The sequence below is a fragment of the Rattus norvegicus genome, chromosome 4, assembly GCF_021556685.1.
Source record: "Rattus norvegicus strain SHRSP/BbbUtx chromosome 4, alternate assembly SHRSP_T2T, whole genome shotgun sequence".
NCBI classification, from domain to species: domain Eukaryota; kingdom Metazoa; phylum Chordata; class Mammalia; order Rodentia; family Muridae; genus Rattus; species Rattus norvegicus.
Genome location: NC_141537.1, coordinates 62,540,939 through 62,552,398, shown reverse-complemented (window position 1 = coordinate 62,552,398; position 11,460 = coordinate 62,540,939).

Here is an 11,460-nt window from a genome sequence, read left to right as displayed (position 1 = left end):
ATAAATAAATTAATAAATATTCATAAATACTTTAATTTTCTTCTTTCTGTGTTTGTGTGCAATATGTGTGTGTGTGTGTGTGTGTGTGTGTGAATGAAACTGTACTCGTGTATGGTGTATGTGTGGAAGTCAGAAGACAACCTTATGTGTCAGTCCTCAGCAGCTGACTGCTGTGTGTGCCAAACTAGCTGGCCCTCCAGCTTCAGCGATCCTCCTGCCTCCTGGGTGCTGCAATTGCACATGTGAACTCAAATAACAGATCATTTCAAAGATTTTACTATTTTAAATTATGTCTACGTGTGTTTTTGTGGTTGAGGATGTGCAAATGTGTGCAGGTGCCTAAGGAGGCCAGAGACATCAGATCCCCTTTGGAGCTGAAGTTACAGGGAGTTGAGAGACACCACATGGGTGCTGAGAACTAAACTCTGATCCCCTACAAGAGCAGCATGTGCTCTTAACTGCTGAGCCATCGCTCCAGCCCACCAAGTAACAGATTTTTTTAAGTAGCTATTATTGTGCTAAATATGATGAACTGTTACATTCATCGTATGTTATGTTCATATGTTATAATTACCCCTTATGTTCCCACGAGACACAGCACTTGTATTCTCTACTTCCTATTCTAATGTAAAAGTCATTTAGGTTTAATGTGATTATGTATTATATTCTTACTATGAGATATTAAAAGCCTCAGGGTCTCTTGTCTTCCATTTGCAAAACCGCAATGCAAACATTGTTATTCAAATTTATTTTTCTTTGGTGACAACATAGTCCCCCACTTCTGAAGTAGAAACCATAAGAGAGAGATTGTCAATGCATTTGGGGACTGAGTTGGTGCAAGGACTCCCAGCATCTGAGACCATGCTCTTTCCAATTTTGTTAGGGTGGGCAGGTAATCCAAGTACTCCTTGGAGGTCATATGCCACATGGACTACCTTGTTGACTACAGTCAGATCAACTGTTTGACTTGCCTCTGGTAGTAACATGTCAATTATAATAATATCAAGAAGTCAGTAAAGTGGGCATTAAAGAGCTACCTAAGGGCTGTCCTGGTATGACAGTTAGCTTGATAAAGAACAGACATTTAGCCTGATAAACAGATGATTGGGGGCAAAGTCAGTAAGAGCCCTGAGAGTGGAAGCGTGGATGTCACTGTTAAAGTCTGAAGAGATAGCCTTGTCCTGGATGTACTCCAGGATAGCCCTTAGGTAGCTCTTTAATACCCACTTTGATGCTTTGATTGGTACTAGAGCCATCATGATATGGTTTCCTAGAGGAGGAATTCATAGATTTATTGGTGAAAGTGATGTCATCCATTAACTGTGTGGTCATGTGTCCCTTCATGATGTGGAGACTAAGTTGGTGGTGCAGGAGTCATTGCTTCTTAAAGAGCTAAGAATCTCATAATCCACACCTTTCACAGAAATATCAGCAAAAGGGACAAAGATGATGGTCCTTCTGCCTTCACCCTTCAAATGAGTTTCAGGGATATCCAAGGCAGTGAAAACACCAATGGACTCCACACCATACTCAACACAAGCATTACCCCACTTGATGTTGGCAGGATCAACCTAATGAGATAGACTCAGCCTTGTCTGTGGTGTAAAACATGCCATGATGGAACTGTACTAGAATATTCAAACCATGCAGCTGAGGCCAAGGAAAGGGTCATTGGGTGTTGCTATAGATGAAGCCTGCCCTGATAACCAGGGGCCTACAGAGGGAGACCTGTTCACTTCAACCTTCACCATCGTGTTTCAGAGATGCAGCTAAAACTGAATAAGAAGATGCTACTCTCTATCAGATGGGGGGGAGCAAGGATCTTCAGTGAGAACATATAGTCAGAAGGCAGTTAAATTCTAGAGCTCAGGGTCTGTGGTAACCAGGAGACAGGAGTGCCCAGGTTGTAGCCATTTCCATGATTCTGTGTAATCCACCAAACTACCCACAGAATGCACTCCACACAGCCAGGACGAGAACACAAACACCCCGTCCCAGTCCCAGTATCTCTTTGAAGAGCCAGAGCTGAGGAAAGGTTATTAAACTGGTACATTATCTGCTGGTAATTAGAACAGCAGCCAGAAAGCAAGTCAAGCAGCAAGAGAGTGTGGCAGGCAACAGTTCCTCAGGCTCTTGCCCTTTCAAGGGCTTAAGGGAAATTTTCATTCCTAGAATTGTGTACAAACCCCATGCCACTGTGTCTTAGATGCTTTCCACCTGCTCAGGTGGGTTCCACCTGCTCAGATGTGCTCCGCCGTGTCTCAGATGTGCTCCGCCGTGTCTCAGATGTGCTCCACCGTGTCTCAGATGTGCTCCACCGTGTCTCAGATGTGCTCCACCGTGTCTCAGATGTGCTCCGCCGTGCCTCAGATGTGCTCCACCGTGCCTCAGATGTGCTCCACCGTGCCTCAGATGTGCTCCACCTGCTCAGGTGGGCTCCGCCGTGTCTCAGATGTGCTCCACCGTGTCTCAGATGGGCTCCACCGTGTCTCAGATGGGCTCCACCGTGTCTCAGCTGTGCTCCACCGTGTCTCAGATGGGCTCCACCGTGTCTCAGATGGGCTCCACCGTGCCTCAGATGTGCTCCGCCGTGTCTCAGATGTGCTCCACCTGCTCAGATGTGCTCCACCGTGCCTCAGATGTGCTCCACCGTGTCTCAGATGTGCTCCACCGTGTCTCAGATGTGCTCCACCGTGCCTCAGATGTGCTCCACCGTGTCTCAGATGGGCTCCGCCGTGTCTCAGATGGGCTCCACCTGCTCAGATGTGCTCCACCTGCTCAGATGTGCTCCGCCGTGCCTCAGATGTGCTCCGCCGTGTCTTAGATGTGCTCCACCGTGTCTTAGATGTGCTCCTCCGTGTCTCAGATGTGCTCCACCGTGTCTCAGATGTGCTCCACCGTGTTTCAGATGGGCTCCACCGTGTCTCAGATGTGCTCCGCCGTGTCTCAGATGTGCTCCACCGTGCCTCAGATGTGCTCCACCGTGTCTTAGATGTGCTCCGCCGTGTCTTAGATGTGCTCCAACTGCTTATCCTTTGAACTTTAGATTGCATTAGAAGAGCTAATATTTGCTTCTTCGGAAGGACGCTGACGCTCTTCTCGACCCTTTCCCCTGGCCATTTGAGAAAGGTCTGGAAGTGAGAAGGATTCTTTTAATAAGTAGAGGAGGAGCTTCTTCTTGCCAACAACACCCTCCTCCATCATTCATCTCACACCTTTTAAAAATGAGAATTCAAAGAGACTTTCCAGATTTGGTACAATTCCTGCCACCTAATACTTCTCCGAATTCATAGTTTTGCATAGCAAATTCTCACCCACACAACGGGAAAGCCCAGCGGCAGTGTCACGGAGTAAGAGCTGCTTATTGTACCATGAATTGGTACAATTTGGAAACATGGCGGTCAGGAGTTTAGACAGAAGGGTTCAAATAGTTCCCCCCTCTTCTTGCCTCAGTGTTCCTTCAGCAGCTTGGAATGATTGTCTCCTGGGCGTTGTCCACAGTGCTCTTTCCCAGGTGGGGTCAGCGGGGAGAAGGTGGAGGTGGATTACAATGTTCAAACTGAAATAACATCTCCCTGGACCACTCCCCACTCTAAAATCACCTACATTCTAAACAGCCCCTAAGTCCTTGAGTCAAGAAAAAAAGGGGGTAATGGGAATCTTTAAAACAAAAAACAAACAAACAAACAAACAAAAAAACAAAAAAAACCTCTTTTAAATAGTTTTTTGAGGTGATAAAATGTTATTCCAAATGTGGATTCTACAGGTAATTTGCACATAATAGTTTTATTAGTACTCTTTTACAAGTTAAAATCTTTGCAAACTACTCTCTCATGCAACCTTCCTCAAAAAGCAGTTTGCTTAAGAAAGCAGTTAATAAAAGTTGTAAGTTGCTGAGAAGTTACTAAGGAAAATCATTTACCTGCAAAATAAAATATTGATCAAATGGTTATGACTTGGAGTGAGCTCTCACATAAAAGAAAAAATAAAATGCAAAGGTGTAAAGCCAGCCGAGTGCAGAGAGGACTAGAAATAGAATTAATTACTATGAGCCTTTTTTTTTTCTTCTGAAGAGCTGAAGTGCTTTACCTGGACTCACCCTCCTTTCCCTGCTGCGTGAAAAGAATCAATGATAAGACCTGAAAGTTATACACACTTAACTCAGCAGAAGCTGGGGAAAATGAGTCTCACTGAAGAACTCTTAGGTTAAAGTGAAAATGGCTTTTCACCCTAAGGTTGCCTACACGGCCAAGATAGGTCCCGTTTAACATGCCTTTTCCTGCTTCTCTGTTTTTTTTTTTTTTTGTTTTGCTTTTGTTTGTTTGTCTGTTGTTGTTTTGGTTTGGTTTCCTTTTCTCTTTTTAGCCATGGTATCAAACATTCCAGGCTTGGGTGACACTGAACTTCTGATCTTTCTACTGCCTCCTCCCGAGCCCTGGGATTACAGGCATCCGGCATCACCTCCCATTTCTTGTGATGATGGAGAACAAAACCCAGGGCCTCATACAAGCAAAGCTTTAGAAATGGAGCAACAGCCTCAGCTCTATTTATTTAACTGACTTTAAATAAGAGCTAAGGGGAAAAAACCAAAATATCTTAAAATCAAATGTAATGATAATACTTAGGCCTTATATAAAATTAACAGAGGTTTATCATACACTAGGGGGTTTAAAGCTCCTGACCAGAGGTTAGAACATCTAAAGCACAGGGCACCAGAGACAGATGTCAGCGCTCACCAAGAGACAGGTCTCTTCTGTTTTACCCGACTCTGTCATGAAACTATTCCCAGCAATTGTTGGAAAGGCAGCTTGGGGCACACTCTGGTTCCTGCCTTTATCGCCTGCCTGTGAACCCACTCAAACTCCTCACACACTAGACACATCACTTTCTCAATCATCTTCCACTGCTTGGGTAAAGACAAGGCTTTTTTCATGAAGTGTTCTAGGTTCCTAAAGATGGCAGAACTCAGAAGTTGGACAGGGTGAGTCCCTTACCCTTGGCAAAGGAAATTATTAATCTACCTGGACAACTGTACAAACAAGATGCGACCCTTGTGTTGTGTTAGCAATCTCAAGCTTGGCGGTTGTCTATTATAGTTACCTTGGCGAATACAATGCTTATAAAAATTTATAGCTGTCTTGTCCTATTCTCAGATATACTGAATCAGGAAATCTCGAAACAGAGTTCCGAGTCTGAAACTCCAAATTCTCTAAATGATTCTGGACTCACTGAAGCTTAGCATTTGATTTAATTAAAAGTGTCTTCATAGAAAATGAAAAAAATTTCAAACATGTTGAGTCAGGCTGTCTGAAAAGGGTTTTTTCACGTCCATATATTTTTTATTTAATTATTTCTTTTATTTTGGACGGTTATAATCACACCATTTCTGCCTTCTCTTTAGTCTCGTCAAACCCTCCCATATCTCCTCTTTGCTCTCTTTCAAATTAATGGTCTCTTTTAAAGAGTTTTCAATATGACGGTAGAACAATGAATTTGAAACAAAGCTGTTCTCAAATTCAGAGTCATAGTTTAAACCATCGGTTAAAGGTGTCCAGACCATGTCCCAGTAGACAATGATCACCAAGATGGTCCAGTTTCCTGCATCCTTAGATCTTTCTATGGATACTTTTAATTAAAGCATGCAATATCTGGTGTTCTGAGGGGAAAAAAAACACGAAAGTACCCTGAGGTACTTTCTCTGTAGATTTAGGGAAAACATCTCAAAAGAAGCATAAAAGAAGTAATCTGTTGGGACAGAAAAGGAGAACAACGGGGAAAAGTGTTGGCTCAAGCTGGTAAATGGTGTGGAGGAGATCAGAAACAGCAAGAGAAGGTGGGACAAAACACTGACATGGACATGAAGACACTGTGGCTTACGAAGTGAGCACAGTCCAGAAGGAGGAAAGGGATGGGAATCAATGTGAGGGGCCTAATGGTGAGGTTTAAAAAGGATGCACCTCCCCAGACTTCCTTGGAAAGTTACTCCAGTTGCATTGCTGAAAGTATACTGGATGTGTCACGGATGGGAGGAAACCAGTCAATAGATTAGCTTTGCAGAAATCTCATGTTAAATTAATCCATTCACTAATTTCTTCTGAGAAATTATTTTAGCTCCATACAAAAGGCTTAGTGTAAAATAATGGCGAGGCAGCAAAGGTCTCCTTCCTCATAAACAAGATAGAGATATAGAGATGAAGGGTAGATAGACAGACAGACAGACTGTCAGACAATAGCCATAGTAAGGTTGGAAACTACTATCAGACATTGGGGAATGAGGGGCCCAGGATCCCAGGATAACGCTCTGGTTTTGGCATGCACAATGGATGAGATTCTTTTAGAAGTCTAGAAATAGGCACTGGAGGTATGGCTAGCAGTTAAGAGCACTGTACGCTCCTGCAGAGAACCAAGTTTCCATTCCCAGTACCTACACGGTAGCTCACAGTTGTCTGTAACTCCAATTTCAGGGGACCAGACACACTCTTCTGTCTCACTGGGCACCAGGCATGCACAGGGCACATACACATATATGTAGGCAAAACACCTATACACAGTAAAATAAATAAAATCATTAATTTTTAAAAAACAAAAAGGGATAATAGGCTCAATATGCTACCCAATTTCAAGATTTATTATAAAGACGCAGTAATTAAAACAGCGTAGCATTAGCATAAAGGTCTAAACTAAATCAGTGGAACAGAATAAAAAGCCTAAAAATATCTGCATATGTGTATGGTCCACTGAGTTTCCACAAAGGTATAAGGATATATAGTTGAGTAAATATAATTCTTTCAACACATGATTCAGGACTAATGAGATAATACATACAAAATGAACTCAAAATGGATTTTAGATCTGATTAGAAAACTCAAAAATGTAACAGTGATTGAAGTAAGCCTAGAAGAAAGAGCCAGTCACCTTCGAGGATTCTTAGATTCAATACCATATAAAACTTCTCAGCATTACAAACAAATAAACTTTTTTTTAAAATATCAGAAAAACTAAATGGATAGACACACTGGGTTTCATAAAAATTAAGACCGGTGAGGGCTGTGGATTAATGGGCAAAGACGCTAAGCCTGAAAACATGAGTTTGATCCCAGGACCTACATGGTTTCTAGAGAGCACTTACCCTTGTTGTCCTCTGACCTCTACATGCATGCTTTATTGCACATGCATCTATACACACACACATGCACACACACACGCACGCACGCACACCCACAAGTGATTTAAAAATAATTTTAAAGGATTTCTTAAAACAATACTAAGAAAGCTGTTATATTCTAAAATGGTCAAACGACTTGAGAAGTCACTCTGCCAGAGAAGACATATGGATAAATAACCACGTGTGGTGAGATGTGCAGTGTCGATAATCACTGGGAGAATGCACACCTAGGGCAATGTCTGTGGCTCAAAGTTCTACCCCACAGCTGTTGAAGAGAGTTGCAGAAAAACCGAAACTCCTATGTGCTGCGTACTCTTCTGGTGAGAGTGTAAAATGGTAATAATGCCTTTGGAAAAAGACGTAGATATTTCCTAAAAAGTTTAACATGCACCTGCAATATGACCCATCTGTCAGCTGCTAGGGATTTGCTAAAGAAAAGTGAAATGTATTTTTATATATTATTTTTATATATTTACATATTATACTTAAAATAGTGTAGTATCAGCATAAAGGTACAAAAGAAATGAATGGAACAGAATAGAGAGTTTAAAAATTATATCTATATCTATATCTATATCTATATCTATATCTATATCTATATCTATATCTATATCTATATCTATATCTATATCTATATCTATATCTATATATGGTTCACTGAGTTCTCCCAAATGTGTGCAGCAATATATATATATATATATACATATATGTGTGCATAAACACACTCATATAAAACATATCTGTTTGTAGTAGTCCCAATCTGAATACTAATATTCATTCATCAAGGAGAATGATTGAATAAAATTCTATTAGAAGGGAATCAGCGGGTGTTGGGGTGTTGTGCAGAGGAGCAGTGCTGCCTGTTGACATCCTCTGAGGCCACCAGGATTGGTTGCCTGCCCTTCCTGATGCTGTACACTGGAGGATGAGGGGATAGCAAGTCACTGTAGTGGTTAAAGACTATATGTACATAGTGGCCCCTGAGAACTCAAACTAAGGGAGAGATCATGACCATGACGAACCCCATCCTGGCGCCAGGTTGGTAGAACACTCCTGAGACAGTGCCCGCCTGCTTCCACGCGGCATTGGCAGGGCATAGCACTCCTGGGATGACCTCAGACGCTGAGAGGCCACTGGAAGAGCAAGTAAGTGGTGGAGAGACAGAAGAGAAAGAGAAACAGAAGGATGTGTGCACGATGAGACTGTAGACTCGAGGGTAGTGAGGAACAGCCTGATGCCACCAAAGGCCATGGTGAGATCTTGATCCACGCTGCTGCCACATCTGGGTCAGTAGCTCTGCAGCAGAGGGGGTAGGTGACCACCAAAGACTAGACGATGTCCTCAGTCTGGGTGGATGCCTGGGGCCACGTTTATACAGAGCCAGTCCCAGCCCTTGGCTGAGCATCCTGGGAGAGTAGGTCCTGCCCCTCACCAGCTCTTGGGAGAGTAGGCCAGCACCACTCCTAGGAAGTACAGTAGAGCTGGGCCTGGTTGCTCGGATTGTGTATGAGCTGGCCCCAAATGCATGAGTGTAGGAGAGCTGGGCCACCACTTGACTACCATGCAGTGGCATGGGCAAGAGAGAGATGCCCTCCTTCCCCTTCGTCCCTCACCACCTGTGGCAAGCAAGGGAGCTGGTCCTGAAGTCATGAGAGCGAGAGAGCTGTTCCTAGCCCCCACCTACAGCAGCACTCAAGAGACCAGGCCCCGGACTTCATCTGGGCAGCACAAGAGAGCTGACTCTCCTGGCCTGGGTACGGGCAAGCTGGCCCTGAGGTCACGGAAGCAGAAGAGTGGGCTCTGCTTCGTGTCAGCTGTGGCACTGGGTGAGCTACCTGAGGCCGCACTGAAGAGCTCATCCTGGTGGCGTGGGTGCGGGAGAGCTGGAGGGCTGACCAGCTCAGGTACCACCGAGGCCCTGATCCAGGGCTTTGAGTTGGCCCGACCTATCTACCCGATCTGTGAACTGCAGGAGCACAAGGAAGGCAGCCAGTTCTACAGAACCAAAGCTACAGGATCCCCATGGCACAGGGTAACAACAGGGTATCTCAGAGGAGACCAGGTGAGGATTCAGTATTTATGGTGTAGCAGCTGTCGGAGGCCTCGAACCACACCAATAACTCATTGCAAGGAACATCTGTAAGCAAAAATGTGTAGATAGAAGGGTGTACTGTGGGACACACTGTGGCACACCACAGCTTCCGTGAGATTTTTTTTTCTTTGCTTTTGGTGAGAGGTTGCAACAGAGGAGGTGGGTATGAAGGGATGGAGAGGTGAGATTGAAGGACAAGATGTGAAATGCACAAAGGATCGATTCTAGCATAACCATTCACGGAATGCTCTGTGACAACAAGGGGAATCAGCTATGGATACGTGCAATAGTGGAGTTCACAATTATTGTGCTAGGGGGAGGTCATCAAAAAGATACACCTGGGGGTTGGGGATTTAGCTCAGTGGTAGAGCGCTTGCCTACCAAGCGCAAGGCCCTGGGTTCGGTCCCCAGCTCCGAAAAATAGAAAAGAAAAAAAAAAAAAAGATACACCTGTTGGTGAATCTATCGTTTAACTTTTTATGGATCGGAGAGATGACTCTGGTTAAGAGTCCTTGCTGCTCTTGCACAGGACCAGAGTTTGGCTCCTAGCACCCATGTTTTTTCACTCACCTGCAGCCCCAACTCTGGGGATTCAGCAGCTTCTTCTAGCCTCTGCCAGCAGCCACATACACGTATGTATGTACACACACAGGCACACATATGTAAATAAATGAAATTCTAAAATAAATAAATAAAATTAAAAAATTCTCTACAGTTACAGGAAGCAGATAGGTTGCTGCCTGGGAACTCGTGGGTATAAAGTGCAGAGTGGAAGGGCTAGAAAGGGGTACAGGGAACCTTTGGGAGCATAAGGGCATGCTCATAATCTGGAACATGAGGATGTTTTCATGGATCTTAACATCTGCTACCTTTTTCAGGCTATCTACTTTATACATGTAATTTTCTGTGTATCAATGGCTTGCATAAATCTATAACATACCTTAAAAAGTAAAACTGTAATGTCCCTATCTATAAAAAAAAAAAGATGCCTCAGAGAACAGTAGATGATAAAAAAACCAGCAGTCTGGACCAAACTTCTAGAAATGAGAACAGAATTTCTGGAAGCTAAGACTTAACTGAAATATCAGACTCATTGGATACATTTAGTGTTAAACTGGACGCAGCTGGAGAGCGATTTCATAACCCAGAAGACAGACCAAAGAGACTGCTTCCCACAAACGCGGTTTTCCCAACAAGGTTGTTAGAGCTGACCTCGGTGAGAGCAATTTCTGCGGAAGGGGAAGAAGCCAGAGTACATCGTAAGGAAAAGTGAATGAGGAACGAGAGTGAAGGTAACACATTTAGACAATCTATCAAATGCTTGCCTGGGGAGTGAGGTTTAAAAATAGAGTGTGCAAGAAGCAGAGAATTTTATTTCTGTTTTCTGAAAATGTCCATATCCACAGAAAAGTTAGAGTGATGGGTCTCTAACATGGCTCTCACCCAGTACCTTCACCACCTAGACAGACACTTTCCCCAGAGCATCCAAAGCAGACCCCTCGGGACCTCACACCTCAACATATGAGCACTTGTCTCTCAAGCATCCTCCCCTCCTTCTGTGTTTCCATGTGTGTGTGCATTTTTGTGTGTATACGGTTACATGTACGTGCGTGTATACATGTAGACCTAGAGGACAGTCTTAGAATTGTTCAGGCACTATTCTCTCTCTCTCTCTCTCTCTCTCTCTCTCTCTCTCTCTCTCTCTCTGTCTCTCTCTCTCTCTCTCTCTCTCTCTCTCTCTCTCTCTCTCTCTCTCTCTCTCTCTCTCTCTCCAGGATAGCTCATTGGCCTAGAACTCATCAAGTAGGGTAAGTTACAGGACTTCAGAGACACAAGATTCTACCCACCCTACCTCTCCAGTGCTAGGATTAAAGGTGCGTGGCATTGTGTCAGGAATTGAACTCAGGTCCTCATGCTTGCCTGGCAAGCACTTTATCCACAAGTTCCCCAGTGACAAAAGCACCCCACTTCTGATCTCAGGCAATCAATATGAATTCAATTAACTCATCCAACATGCAGTTTTACATTTCTCCAGTTAGCATAAACATGTTATATAGCTATTTTTTCTTTGAGACTAGAGCCAATCAGGGTTGACATATTGTATTTGACAATTAAGAGTCTCTAGTTTTCACCAATGCTCCCTTCTCTCTTGTGTGCATTAAGTCCTCTGAAGAATCTTAGCCGTCCAGCAGTTCATTCCATG